The sequence below is a fragment of the Leptopilina heterotoma genome, unplaced genomic scaffold (assembly GCF_015476425.1).
Source record: "Leptopilina heterotoma isolate Lh14 unplaced genomic scaffold, ASM1547642v1 Lhet_225, whole genome shotgun sequence".
Lineage (NCBI taxonomy): Eukaryota > Metazoa > Arthropoda > Insecta > Hymenoptera > Figitidae > Leptopilina > Leptopilina heterotoma.
The window spans coordinates 368,244-384,915 of NW_025110943.1; the positions used below are offsets into that span (position 1 = coordinate 368,244).

The 16,672-nt window shown below is 20.5% G+C and overlaps 1 protein-coding gene across 1 annotated transcript in view; it reads right to left on the reverse strand.

Moving 5' to 3' along the window:
- Positions 1-2,055, reverse strand: part of LOC122502283 (tyrosine kinase receptor Cad96Ca) — a 340,229-nt gene extending 338,174 nt beyond the window's left edge. The window contains exon 1 of the mRNA XM_043612239.1: positions 2,008-2,055. The gene's annotated coding sequence lies outside the window, so the exon portion shown is untranslated. The remainder of the gene's footprint in view (positions 1-2,007) is intronic.
- Between the last annotated feature and the right edge of the window lie 14,617 nt (positions 2,056-16,672).

Sequence of the window (16,672 nt, forward strand, 5' to 3'; positions counted from 1 at the left end):
AATATGTAGTATTTTCATAAAATTTCGCAAAACAATTCAATTATTTAAAAGAAAATTTGATAAAATTCATCTAAAATTAAATTATTTTCATAAATAATAAATGTTTCACAGAAATTCAATTATAATTTAAAATATCATTTTCAAAAAATATCGAAAAAATCAATTATTTAACAAAATTATTATACAATTCTTCACAATAATTCAATTACTTTCAGTAATATTAACATTTTTCATGGAAATTCAATTATTTAAACAATTTTTTAATAAAATTCTATTCTTGAATTCAATTATATTCGTAAATAATAAAACCCATTGAAGAATTTCAATTATTAGGATTTTAATTTAATTAATCGAAAAATTCAATTTTTTTTCACAAATAAAGTTTTTCACACGAATTCAATTATTTCAAATACAAATTTCATAACACTTATTATCTTTCGTAAAAATTAATAACAAAATTTTTCTCAGATATTCAATTCTTTTTAAACATTCTAATAAATCGTTCGCAATAATTCAATTATTTTCATAAATAATAAAATTCTTCTCAGGAATTCAATTATTTTTGAAAATTTTAATAAAATTCTTTGCAACTATTCAATTATTTTTATAAATAATAAAATCCATCGAAGGATTTCAATTATTTTAAATACAATTTTACAGGAATTGCTTAAAAAATTTAATTATTCTTAAAAATTCAATTTCAATTTCTCTAAAAAATCAATTATTTAAACAAATGTTTTTTTAAAATTCTTGTAAAGAATTAAATTATTTACAAAAATATTAGAATTCATTACAGTTCAAAATTTGAACTACTTTAAAATTTAAATCCGCTAATAGTTGAAGTAAAATAATTATAAATTAATTATGAATAGATAAATATTTTTCTTAGAAACAATTCAAAAATTTTTTGCAAGAATTCAATTATTTTAAAAAAAAAGTAATAAAATACTTCACAAGAATTAAATTATTTTTTCAAAAAAAATTTTTTTTATCGAAATTCAATTATTTAAAAAAAATTTACTGAAATTCGCTATACAAGAATTAAATTATTTTCATAAGTAATAAAATTCTTTACAGAAATGCAATTAGGAAAATTTACTGAAATTCGTTGCAAGAATTCAATTATTTTTATAAATAATGAAATTCTTCTCACGATTTCATTTATTTTTAATACAATTTTAAATGAATTCCTCGAAAAATGTAATTATTTTAAAAAATTTTATTAATATTTTTAGAAAGTGATCAATTACTTTTATATAATTTAAAAAAAAATCTATGTAAGTATTCATAATTCAATTTGAAGTAGAAATTAAAAATATTTATTTAAATTTCTAATTATAATTGGAAATATTGTGCAAATTTAATTGAAATAAATATTAAATATTTAAATATTTTTATATTTAAAAAAAAATTTGTGTTTTTACTTATAAAATTTATTTTGAAATATAATCGAATTTTTGAAGAATTCTGACTAAAAGTTTGGAAAATAATTGAAGTTCATAGAAATTTAATTTATTATTAGGTTAAGAAAAAAAGTGAATATTTTTTAGGGAAATCTGGGATTTTAATAAAATTTTTTTGAAATAATTCAATTATTCGTTAAGGTTTTAATAAAAATTTTTCCCAAGAATTTAATTATTTACATAGATAATTCTTCGAAAGAATTCTAATCTGTCAATAAATAACAAAATTATTCTTGAAAATTCAATTATTTTGAATCACTTTTAATAAAATTCTTTGCAAAATTCAATTATTATTTAAAGTAATAGATTTTTTTTTGGAAATTCATTATTTAAAAAAATTGTTATAAACGCACCTGACATATGCCATCCAATCTTTATAATATGGAGATTAATATTTTTCCATTACTTTTGATAAAATTTTCTAAGATTTTCCTTATTTTGTGACTTATTTTATTTTCCCTGACCCGAGGAATTAATGAATAATTTTAAAACGAGAAAGATAATTCAAAACTTTATGCTGTTTGGACAAAAATAAAAGACTTACCATTGATGTTGACTGGGCCATTCCTGTCCTGCATCAAGTCAACATTGTTCCATCGCGAAAGTACACTAAAACAAAAATACAAATTGAATATGTTATTTACTACAAAGAAAAACATTAAAACACCTATTTACTAAAGAATTTGCTAGCGGAACTTTGTCAAGGTTGGACCACTTTGTGAATTTGGTTTATAACTGTTTTAAAAGATAAATTTAGGCTTCATAGGTGTTCTTATTTTCAAAATATCGGGGGTCCTACCTTGACTAAGATCAAATTTAGAGCATTTAGAGTATTTACAATATTTAGAGCTTTTAGAATATTAAGAGTATTTAGAATATTTAGAGCACTTAGTAAAATCAGATAATCAATGAAAAACACCTTTTTACCACAAAAAAAGGAAAAATTACAAGAAAAATTACAAAATCCAAAGTTCTAGAAGAGAGATGGGATATTGGAAGGTACATTATGGAATGGGCAGCGGTGCCTGTAGGTTAAATGCCAATTGCGAGCGCTAGTCACCTGCAGCGAAAGTACCTTCAAGCAGACCAAGACCATGTCTGCGTGTTATCCGAGCATGAGTGGTTTGTTGGTTTATTAAGATTATTGATGCGAGGATCAGATCTACCGAACGGATTAGTCTCTATTCTAACATGCCTCTCGTTTATATTTTTCTTTTCTTTATTATCATTACTGACTATTCTATATAACTGCTTGTCAGATCCAATACGTGCAAAAAGCACAATCTATAAATGCTCACATACAACAATAAATGTACACACAATTCTCTAACAATAAATTATATTTTATACTCCAAAATTCTTCAAAAACTCCTCTTGAAAATTTACTAGCGAATCCTAAGTCAACAAAAGCCTTTTATCTCCTACTCCACTGTTCGTCAATTTCATGCTTTAAAAAAAATTAAGAAACAAATTCTGAAAAATTTCCTTACGAGGATAAAATAAAATTAATAAACAATTCACAGTTTTTCAAAGAATGTCAAATTGAGACAAAAGAAACGTGTTAAAACGTTACGTTGCAACAATTTTGATACGTTTTTTGTCTGAATTTGATATCTTTAGAAAAATTGGGAAATCAACTGATATTAACAATTATTAAATTAAATTAACAATATAATTTTTAACTGGTTTAAATTAAAATTCATAAATAATAAAACTCATCACAGAATTTCAAATATTTTTAATACAATTTTAATCGAATTCCTCGAAAAAAGTAATTATTCTTGAAACATTTTTAGAAATTCGTCGAAAAAATACAAGTATTTTAATTATTTTCAAAAGTAATAAAATTCTTCGCAGATATTCAATTATATTCTAAAATTTTTAAAAAATTCTCATCCAAATTTCAATTATCTTTATAAATAATAAAATTATTTTCCTAAATTCAATTACTTTGAAAAATTTTAATAAAATTCTTGGTAAAATTTTAATTATTTTCAAAAAGTTTCCTCAATTCAGTGATTTTCAATATTCACTAATTTAATAAAATTTTTTTCTAATAAATAATAATAAATTTCCCAAGAATTCAATTATTTACAAATTTTATAACAATTTATTGACAATAAGTTAATTATTGTAGTTATGAACATTTACAAAGATTCAATTAATTTAAATAATAAAATTCTCTTTAGGAATTTCAATTATTTTCTTTTAAATAATAAAATTCTGTTCAGAAATTTCAGTTATTTTCAATATTTACTAATTTAATAAAATTTTCCAAGAGAATTCAATTATTTTAAACAAAATTTTTTGTAAAATTATTTACATGTTTTAAAACAATTTATTGACAATAACTCAATTATTGTAATAATAGAAATTTTACACAAATTCAATTTTCTTAAATAATAAAATTTTTGTTAGGAATTTCAATTATTTTCTTAAATAATAAAATTCTTTTTAGGAATTTCAATTATTTTCAGAAATAATAAAATTCTGTTTAGAAATTTCAGTTATTTTCATAAACAATAAAATTCTTTTTAGGAATTTCAAATCTTTTCATAAATAATAAAACTTATTGCAGAATTTCAATCATTTTTAATACAATTTTAATCGAATTCCCTGAAAAAAGAAATTATTCTTAAAAATTTTATTAAAATTCGTCGAAACAATACAATTATTTCAATTATTTTCAAAAGTAATAGAATTCTTTGCAAAAATTCAATTACAATCTAAAATTAAAATCAATTCTCGTCAAAATTTCAATTATATTTATAAATATAGTAAAATTCTTCTCAAAAATTCAATTATTTTGAAAAATTTTAATAAAAATCTTCGGAAAATTTTAATTATTTTCATAAATTCTCCTCAATTCAGTGATTTTTAATGTTTACTAATTTAATAAAATTTTCCAACAGAATTTAATTATTTAAAAAAAATTTTTGTATAATTTTACTCAAACATTTAATTATTTTTATAAATCATAAAAATTTTCCCAGGAATTGTATTATATACAAATTTTTAAACAATTTATTAACAATAATTCAATTATTGTAGTAATAAAATTTTTACAGAAATTCAATTTTCTAAAATAATAAAATTCTTTTAAGGAATTTCAGTTATTTTCATAAAAAATTAAATTATTTTTAGGAATTTCAATTATTTTTATAAATAATATAATTCTGTTTAGGAATTTCATTTATTTTCATAAACAATAAAATTCTTTTCAGGAATTACAATTCTTTTCATAAATAATAAAATTTTTTCGAAGAATTTCAATCAATTTTAATACAATTTTAATCGAATTCCTCGAAGAATGTGATTATTCTTAAAATTTTTTTGATAAAATTCTTTATGAGAATTTATTTTTGAGAAATATTCAATTTTTCAATAAATTATTTATTTTTGTATTTATATAATGGAATTTTCGTAGAATTTTCTAATGAAAATTCATATAAAAATGAATTTCAGTTAAAATTTTAGATAATAATTGAATATTAAAAGCATTATGGCGTGGATTTTTAGAAATAATTGAATTTTGAAAAGATTTCAAATTAAATTCTTTGAAAATCTGAATTTTTCATTTTCTTAACTAAAAATTCTGTAGAATTAATTTTTTTGAAAAAGTTTAATTGATTTTTTTTTTAATAATTATTTGGAGTTTTTATTTTCTAAGAAATATTTAATTGAAGAATTTTCAAATAATCGAAATTTTTGGTAAAATTGAATCGTAAACAAATGGATTTGAAAATTCTGAAATTTAAGATTTAAAGATGAATTTTAGTTAAAAAATCTAGAGAAAAATAAATTTTAATAAATTTATAATAATAAATAAATTGAAATGATGAATGTAATTTTGAAGAATTTAGAGTAACAATATTTTTATAATATAAAATAATGATTTTATGACTCGATCAGCTTTAATTATTATAGAACAAGAAGAAATCGATCGATCGTTCGATATCTTTATGTTTTATAATAAAATATTCCTATAAAAGTAATAATAATAATAATATAATAATATAATAATAATATAATAATAATAAATAATAATAATAATATAATAATAATATAATTTTCCTATATAAGTTGTTGAATTTCAAAAAGGTTTGAATGTGAAATTTTTGAAAATCTTAATGGAAAATTAATAATGATCAAAATATTTATTTTAAATAAAACTATTGATGTTTTCGAATAGTTATAGTTTTCTTTTTATTCAACAATTAAAGAAATTCGTAAATAAATGTAATAGAAGATTTACTAGTTTTGAAAAAATATTTGAAAATAGCAATATTCTCAGAAAAAAATCACACCTGATGAAAAATTTCACCAACTTCCCTTTCAAAGTCCTCATTAAGAAATAAGAAATGAGGAAGTAAATAATTAACATGAAATCCATTGCATCAGCACATGTATGACATAAATACAAAAGACAAATCATTTCGATTAACACATTATGTATGTATACGTATAGAGACGCAGGAAAATTATGATTAACTACCAAAATGACTTACATATATTAGAAAGTGCATCGATTCATCAGTTTGTTTGATAATTTCCAGATCAATATAATATATAAAATACAGTTCCAGCAGTTTTTGTTGCAAAACATGCTTTTGTCGATATATGTGTATAAAATGTATGTTTGTATACGTGCATATACATACAGTTGATTCATTCGTCGAACCGTCTTCTCTACCTATTCAACTGTCGGGCTTTAATCAATAAGGTGTCACAAAGTTAACGATTCATGCTGGGTTTCCAATCACGATGACGTACGAGCTTAATGTAATCACGACTAATCATTGGATATTTCAATTGAATATTGCTACAATAGCACCGCTTGTGTGTGTATATATATAGTGGCATCATTCAAAAGAATTCTGCAGCAATTTATAAACAAACTTTAAATTGAAATTTTCCAAAAATCATCACGATTATTCAATATATTTAATATGTGTGACGGATTTCTTGGTAAATTTATTCATTTAGTTTCTTTTACTGCGAAGACGTTTTTTCTACATACTTCATTTTCCGTTTATTCAGTTTTACTTCATGTCTCATTTACTTTCTTATTTTTTCATTTATTCATTTTTATTTCATGTTTCACAGGCTTCGCCCTCATTTACTAAAACCTACTATTTACTACTTTTTTTTACGTTATACTACTATTTGGGTACTTTTTTTAAAATTTCAGCCACTAAAAGCTTACTAATATATTTCTGATTTTTTTTTAGAATTTTCACTACTTTAAATTCGCTAATACTAAAAATAAAAAAAATAGTTTTAAAAATTATAATCAAATTCTTTAAAACGATTCAATTATTTTCTAAAAATATTCGAAATTCAATTATTTTCAATATCTGGTATTTTCATAAAATTTCGCAAAAGAATTCAAATATTTAAAAAAAAAATTGATAAAATTCATCGAAAATTCAATTATTTTCATAAATAATAAAACTGATAGAAGAATTTCAATTATTATTAATACTATTTTAAATTAATTAATCGAAAAATTCAATTATTTTCACAAATAAAATTTTATACAAGAATTCAATTATTTAAAATAAAATTTTCATAATATTTATTATATTTCGAAAAAATTAGTTAAATTTTCGAAAAAAATTCAATTCTTTTTAAACATTTTAAAAAAAATTTTCGCAATAATTTAATTATTTTCATAAAATATTCAAAATTAAATGATTTTCAATTTCTAGTATTTTCATAAAATTTGGTGAAACAATTCAATTATTTAAAACAAAAATTGATAAAATTCATCTAAAATTCAATTATTTTCATAAATAATAAAAGTCCACAGAAATTCAATTAATTTAGAAAATCATTTTTAAAAAAATTTCGAAACAATCAATTATTTAACAAAATTTTTATACAATTTTTCGCAATAATTCAATTACTTCTACTAATAATAAATTTTTCATAAAAATTCAATTTTGATAAAATTCTAAGCAAGAATTCAATTATTTTCATAAATAAAACATACTGAAGAATTTCAATTGTATTTAAAAATTTTAATAAAATTCTTTGTAACTATTCAATTATTTTCATAAATAATAAAATTCATCGCAGGATTTCAATTATTTTTAATACAATTTTACAGGAATTGATCGAAAAATGTAATTATTCTTAAAAATTTAATTTCAAATCCTCGAAAAAATCAATTATTTACAAAAATGTTACAATTTTCCCTAAGAATTCAATTATTTAAAATAAAATTTTCCAAACATTTATTATATTTCTAAAAAAATTTGATAACAAAATTTTTCACAGAAATTCAATTCTTTTTAAACACTTGAAAAAAAATTTTCGCAATAATTCAAGTATTTTCATAAATAATTAAACTCATCGAAGAATTTCAATTATTTTTGAAACTTTTAATAAAATTCTTTGGAACTATTCAATTATTTTCATAAATAATAAAATTCATCGTAGGATTTCAATTATTTTTGGTACAATTTTACAGGAATTGCTCAAAAAAAGTAATTATTCTTAAAAATTTAATTTCAATTCCTCGAAAAAATCAATTATTTAAAAAAAAGTTTTTTTGTTTTAAATTCTTTGGAAGAAATCAATTATTTACAAAAATATTAGAATTTTTTACAGGAATTCAATTATTTTCAAATATTTTAATTTTTTAATAAAACTGTTCGAAAGAAATCAATTATTTTAAATGCAATTTTAATTAAATTTGTTTGAAATAATTCAATTATTCTTTTACATTTTAATAAAATTCTTCTCAAGAATTTAATTATTTACATAAATAATTCTTCGAAAGAATTCTAATCTGTCAATAAATAACAAAATTATTCCCGAGAATTCAATTATTTTGAGGCATTTTGAATAAAATTCTTTGCAAAATTCAATTATCTTCACAAATAACAATCATCACAAGAATTCAATTATTTTTAAAAGTAATAAATTTCTTCTTGGAAATTTAATTATTTTTAATTTTAATAGAATTCATTGTAAAATTGAATTATTTTTAAAAACATTTCGCAATGCAATAATTTTTAATATCTACTATTTTTGATGGAAATTAGGAAAAAGTCAGTATAATAAAATATAGAATGGAATTTTCGTCAGTTTTGTGAAGTGTTTAAAACGAATTTTTTTTTGTCAAATTTAATTTTTCGATAGTTATACTTTTTTTGACTACTTTTTACATTCTCATAAAAAATAATGTTTTGTATTAGTTCGAAAGCTACTTTTTTCTACTTTTTAAAAATTAATTATCGAGTGCAAATTCTGGTTTTATTAATTCATTTTTATTTTATGTTTAATTTTTCTTACAATTAGTAGGTATAATTGAATCGGGAGTAAAAATCGAATTTTTTTCTCAGTGATTAGTAGGTATAATTGAATCGAGAGTAAAAATCGATTCTTTTTTCTGAGTGATTAGTGGAAGTATATCAAAGCAGCGTAGTCAAGAAAGGCGCCAACATAATTAAAAGGAAAGAAACAAAAAATCCCTTCTTAAAATAGTTCGTTACTGTTACATAAAAGAACGACTGCAACCCCAATTTTTAGAAACCATATCTACCCATCAATTAAATCAATTCAATTTAAAAAAATCAAGGTCGTCTTCATTCAAACGCCATCGAGGAAATCACTTCTTCTTCTTCCTCCTCCTCCTCAGGAATGTCAGAATTGCCCCGGCAAAGTTTTGAGGTCTGACCTTAACTCTATATATCCACTGATTTATGGGTAATCGAGACTTAAACGCACCGCCCGCAACATTCGCAGCACATTGTAAAAGGTCCCTTTCCTTCTTTTTCTTCTTCTTCTTCTTCTTGAGCAGATCGGTTGCGGTTTTAAACGGAAGAAGAACGGCACAACAGAATGAAAAATTAAGAGAAATCAAAAAACAAAAATGAAAAAGAAAACCAAAGAGGAAGAAGGAAAGGGAGGAGTTGATTTCACGAAAACCGTGTAAGGAATCCGGGTGGCGATTACGATCTTCATTCGGACGTGTCGTGGCCTCGGGTGGTATTTAGTCTCTAATTTCCGATCAATCAAAAAAACTTTCGAGGAAATAAAAATGAATCATGAAGGTACGCCCGTTTTGCGAGGCAGAGTTCTCGCCCGTGGGCGGTCTCCTCGGGGCCAACGCTAACTAGGGGCAACAATACTCCGGCATTTAAGTTTTTTTCTTCTTTTAAAGTTTGAGGTTCGTCAGCGTCTTCCACACGATGATCATCATCATCATCATCATCATCATCGTGTGTCGAGTGATTTTGAAAGAATGGCGAATAAAAGAAGAAAGAGTGAAACCCTCACGTCTCTCTTTTGCAAAAGATGATATATAAAATAAAAAAATAATAAATGATGATGATAATAAATATATAAAATAAAAAAATATTTTTCATATTTGTTTTTTATATAAATATTTTTTATTTTTTATTTTTTTTTCTATGGGGTTTTAAAATATATAAAAGTTTGTAAGTTTTTGTATGTATAAGAATGTAAGCTTGTTTGTATGTATTGTATAAGCGAAAGGGAATGAGACTATGCGGAACCAACAAGATGAGAGATAACCTCACTTCATTGGGAGTGAAGAAATAGAAAACGAGGAATGGCGCGAGATTATTTGCCTCTGCCAACCAGAAGATGATGCGAGAGAGGGCACACAATCGTTGATCATAAATTTTGATAAACCAACTTTGGCGTGTGATCGCTGAAAGCAATATGGTTGTCAACATTTTTGGTCCCCTTTAAACGCGCAAGACTTTCATGGAAGTTTTAGTAAATTTTTCAAATATCTCCGGTTTGCCACAAAAATTTAATTTTGTTTTATCCCTGATTTTCAGACAAAATTTTCACATTTTCCCTGACCCCAAAAAATATTCTTATTCATTCGGAAAATTATAGATAGGCTTAAAAAAAAGGTTCTATTACATTTATTTACGAATTTCTTTCATTGGAAGAATACACAGAGAAAAAAGAATTGTTAATATTGAACTAACAATTTTTTTGTTGTTGTTACAAAATTGTTTGTTACCTTAACAGATTTATTGCTATTAGAAAATTTTGCTGTTGTTACAAAATTGTTTGTTACCTCAACGGATTTATTGCTATTAGAAAAAATTCGAATTGTAAGGATAATAAAATAAATTTGTTAGTTCTATATTAACAATCTTTTTGTCAACGTAACAATCCTATTTTTTAAATAAATATTTAATCATTATTTTTTTCCAACTTCTTAAAAATAATTTTCATTATTTCAATATTCAATAATTAATTTCTAGAATTTTTAACTAAAATTCTTCGTTAAATCTATTATTTTTAATAATTGTTGAAAAAAGTTCTTTGAGAATTTTTAATTTACAATTCAATTTTACGAAATTTCGATTATTCGGAAATTCTTCAATTAAATATATATTAAAATATAAAAACTCCAAATAATATAATAAAAATTCAATTAAACTTTTTCAAAAAAAAAAATTAATTGTAGAGAATTATTAATTTCAAATATTAAAAATGCAGATTTTCGATGATTTTAATTTGACACCTTTTAAAAATTCAATTATTATTAAAAACTCATGCTCATTTAATTATTATTAAAAAATTTAACTAAAATTAATTTTTTATCAATTTATATTAGAAAATTTGTCGAGAACTAAATTATTTAAATACTAAAATAAATAATTTATTCAATAATTTAAAGTTTCTTTGAATTGAATTCTCTGACGAATTTTAATAAAATTTTTAATAATAATTACATTTATCAATGAATTCAATTAAAATTGTGTAAAAAATAATTGAAATTCTGCGATGAGTTTAATTTATTTATAAAAAAAATTCAATTACTAAAAAGAATTTTACTACATATAAAAATAATTGAATTCCTAAAAAGAATTCTATTATTTTTTAAAATAATTGAATCCCAGTAAAAATGTTATTATTTATTATAAAAATAATTGAATTATTGCGAAGAAATTTATAAAAATTTGTAAATAATTGAATTCCTGCAAAATTTTTATTATTATAAAAACAATTAAATTCCTGAGAAATTTTTATTATTTATAAAAATAATTAAATTCCTAAAAAGAATTTTATTATTTATAAAAATAATTGAATTCCTAAAAAGAATTTTATTATTTTTGAAAATAATTGAATTAGAGTAAAAATTGTATTATTTGTTATGAAAATAATTGAATTATTGCGAAGAAATTTATGAAAAATTTGTCAATAATTGAGTTCCTGCAAAAGTTTTATTATTATAAAAACAATTAAATTCCTGAGAAATTTTTATTATTTATTAAAATAAATGGATTTCTAAAAAGAACTTTATTATTTATAAAAATAATTGTATTCCTAAAAAAATTTTATCATTTAAAAAAATAATTGAATTATTGCGAAAAAAATAAAAAATTTGTAAAAAATTGAATTCCTGTAAAGAATTTTGATATTTTTAAAAATAATTAAATTCCTAAGAAGAATTTTATAATTTTTGAAAATAATTGAAATCTTGTCGAGAATTTTATAAAAATTTTTGAAAATAAACGAATTTCGTAGAAGCTTTTTATTATATGTAAAGATATTTATAGGAATTAAATAAATTTTTTTTAAATAATTTTTTTTTAATAAATAAATTCTTTTGAAATATTTTATTAAAATAGATATTGAAAATCATAGAATTGATGAAAATTTTTGAAAATAATTGAATTTTGGATAAGAATTTTGTTATTTATAAAGATAACGAAATTTTAACGAGAAGTTTTTTAAATTTTTGAATATAATTGAATTTCTACAAAGAATTTTATTACTTTTGGAAATAATTGAATTTTTCCAATTATGTAGAACTTCTCAAAAATTCAATTTTCTTAGTGTTTTTAAATAAAATTCTTCTATAAATCCATTATTTTGAATAATTAATTAAATATATAGTATAGAAATTGAACTAATTGAATAATTTTTTTTTTAAATAATTGAATTCTTTTGGAAAATTTTATTAAAATAGTAGATATTAAAGATCACTATATTCAGGAAAATTTTTGAAAATAATTGAAATTTTGCAAAGACATTTAATTTATAAGAATAATTGATATTTGTACGAAAATTAAAAAAAAATTTGAATGTAATTGAATTTTGGCTCCAAAATTCAATTTTTTTTTAGTGTTTTTAATTAAAATTCTTCTATAAGTCCATTATTTTGAATAATCAATTAAATATGTAGTAAAAAATTGAACTAATTAAATTTCTACAAAGAATTATATTATTTTTGAAAATATTTGAATTTTTTCGATTATTTGAAACTTCTCCAAATTTCAATTTTTTTAGCGTTTTTCACTAAAGTTTTTCTATAAATTCATTATTTTTAATAATTAATTAAATATATTTTGTCGTTCATTTAAAAAAATAATATATTTAATTCAAACATAAGTTATGGTTGATTTTAAATTATTTATAATCAACTTTTAAGTTTGAATGAAACATAAAATTTTAAAACATAATTTTTGTTTAAATCAAAACAGAAAATATGTTTAAATTAAACATAAATATTTAAACAAATAATATTTTTGAATCAAAGCAGGAGATATTTTCTATATATTGGGATTAAGCTTACAAACTAATTTCAATTAAACAAAATTACTTAAAATTATTTTTTTAATTGAACAAAGTATAATGTTTTCTCAGTGCTAAAACAGTTGTTTGATAAAAAAATGAACATAATAACTATTTAATAAAGAAATAAAATACTTTTTTCTGAAAATTAAAATAAAAAATACTAACTAAATCAAGAGCAGAAGAAAAAGAGAAATTGTTATATAATATTCGTATTGAAAAGGACAAGTTCTCGCCTCTCTGTGTTTACAGGGATAATCTCGGGGGATCGAAATTCTAAACAACTAAATTTGAGAACCTCGCTCGAGAAATGCTCTCTGTGGATTTTCTTTAGTAGCGCTCAGTTATAACGCTTTCCGGGAAGAGTACTTTGTAACCTGGTAGTTTTCGTGCGAAAAGCATAAACGGGGCTCTCAATTTCTATTGGTAGCAGCATAGAAGAATCAAGTTTTGTTTCTCTTTGCTGTCTTGGGGGACCCTCAATCTTCTAAATAGATGGTTCTACGCTCTTTAGGATCACGAACCAATTGTCGACGCCTGAAGTCGGCTTAACAATTTTCTCTCCCGCTTGAATTCCTTCAACCGTGAGAGAGCTTTCAAGTATGCGACTATAAAAATGCATAATATTGTTTGAGACTCACCTATTCATTGGGCCAAAAGCGCGCGCTCGCGTTAAATTGTCCAAACGATCCTGTCGATATTTCGAATCTGAAAGCAGATATCAAAAAATTATTCTTTTCCATTCTTTTTCATCACAGTGAGAAAAAAATGCTATTGAATCAATTATATTAAAATTATATTATATACTTAAATTATTATTCAAAATTATTCAAAATTCAATTATTTTCAATATCTAGTATTTTCATACAATTTCGTAAAAAGAATTCAATTACTTAAAAAAAATTGATAAATTCAATTATTTTCATAAATAACAAAATTTGCACAGGAATTCAATTAATTTAGAATAGCATTTTCGAAAAAATTTTGAAAAATCAATTATTTAACAAAATTTTTATACAATAAAATTAATCAAAATTAATCACAATAATTCGAATATTTTCACTAATAATAATATTTTTCATGAAAATTAAATTTTTTAAAAAATTTTTTGATAAATTCTAAGCTTGAACTCAATTATATTTTCATAAATAATTAAACTCATCAAGAATTAAGAATTTCAATTATTTTTAATACTATTTTAAATTAATTAATCGAAAAATTCAATTATTTTCACAAATAAAGTTTTCCACAAAATAAAATTTTCATAATATTTAACATTTCGAAAAAATGAATTATTTAAAACAATGTTCATAAAATTCTTATAAAAAATTCAATTATTTTCAAAAATAACAAAATTTTTTACAGAAATTTAATTTTTTTAAAACATTTTAATAAAATTCTTAGCAACTATTCAATTACTTTCATAAATAATAAAATTCATTGCAGAATTTCAATTATTTTTAATACAATTTTACAGGAGTAGCTCAAAAAATGTAATTACTCTTAAAAATTTAATTTTAATTCCTTGAAAAAATCAATTATTTAAAATAGCGTTTTTTTAATTCTTTGGGAAATTTTAATTATTTAAGAAAATATTAGAATCTTTCACAGGATTTCAATTATTTTAAAATATTTTAATAAAACTGATCGAAAGAAATCAATTATTTTAAATGCAGTTTTAATTACAGTTTTTTTGCAATAATTTAATTATTCTTTTAGATTTAAATAAAATTCTTGCCAAGAATTTAATTATTTACATAAATAATTCTTCGAAAGAATGCAATTATTAAAGGTAAATTACAAAATTATTCCCGAAAATTCAATTATTATGAGGCATTTTATTAAAATTTTTTGCAAAATTTATTTATTTTCATAAATAACAATATTTATCACAAGAATTCAATTATTTTTAAATGTAATAAATTTCTTCCTGGAAATTCAATTATTAAAAAAAATTCTAATAAAATCGTTCGCAAAAATTCAATTATTGTCAACAATTTTAATTGAATTCTTTGTAAAATCTAATTATTCCTAAATTCAATAATTTACAAAATGTACTATTTTAAAAAAATTTCCAATCAAAATTCAATTATTCAGTAACTTCTAAAAATTCTTGCTCTAATGCTTTTAATAGTAAATTATTATCTAATAATTTAACTAAAATTCGTTTTTATATCAATTTTTATTAGAAAATTCTTCGAGAATTCAATTATTTAAATACAAAAATAAATAATTTATTAAATAATCGAATGTTTCTCAAAATTGAATATTCATAAAGAATTTTCTCTCATAAATTTTTAAATAATTGTATTCTTTCGATAAACTTTAATAAAATTTTTAAGAATAATTAAATTTTTTGAGGATTTCGATTAAAATTATTTTAAAAATAATTGAATTTCTAAAAAGAATTTTATTATTTTTTAAAAAAAAATTGAATTCTTATAATAAATCTTATTATTTCCGAAAATAATTGAATTCTTAGAACAAATTTTATTATTTCCGAAAATAATTGAAATTCCTAAGAATAATTTTATTATCTATGAAAATAATTGAATTGTTGTGAAAAATAATAAGTTAAATAACTCAAATAAAATTTATAAAAAATTTGTAAATAATTGAATTTTTTCAAAATTTGTATTATTTATGAAATTAATTGAAATTTCTAAAAAGAATTTTATTATCTATAAAAATAATTGAATTGTTGTAAAAAATAATAAGTTGAATAAGTCAAATAAAATTTATAAAAAAATTTGTAAATAATTGAATTTCTGTGAAATTTCTATTATTTATGAAAGTAATTAAAATTCCTAAAAAGAATTTGATTATTTATGAAAACAATTAAATTATTGTCAATAATAATGATAATTCAAATAAGTCAAATAAAATTTATAAAAAATTTGTAAAGAATTGAATTTCTGTGAAATTATTATTATTTATGAAAATCATTAAATGTTTGTGTAAAATTTCTATTAAAATTTTCGTTAAATAATTGAATTCTTTTGGAAAATTTGATAAAAATTGAAGATATTGAAAATAATTGAAATGAGGAAAATTTTTGAAATTAATTGAAATTTTGCTAAGACTTTTATTAAAATTTTTTCAAATAATTGAATTTACGAGATGCTTTTTATTGTTTACAAAAAAATACGAAATTTTGCCAAGAATTTAAAAAAATTTTTTGAACATAATTGAATTTTATTACTTTTGAATGAAATTGAATTCCTGCATTCATTTTCAGTAACTTGTCCAAAATTCAATTTTTTTTAATAGTATTTTTAACTAAAATTCATCTAAAATTTAATTATTTTTAATAATTAATTAAATACATATTAAAAAGTTGAACTAATTTCAGAAGAATTTGAATGATTAAAATTTTTCAAAAATCTAAGTTTTTTAAAGTTTGTAATTAAATTCATTCAAAATTGTAATTTTATAAAATTTCATAACTTAGAAGGCAGGAAAAAAGCTACAAAAATTCAGAATTTTTTTGTAAATTCTACAAATTTAACTTTTTCCAGTACTTCTAATAATAATCCTTGATTTTTCTCTGATTTCCCTGACAAATTATACTTTCCCTGGCTTTCCCCTGAATTTTCTGACTCGTTCAATAACATTGGCGCTATTGAACCAAT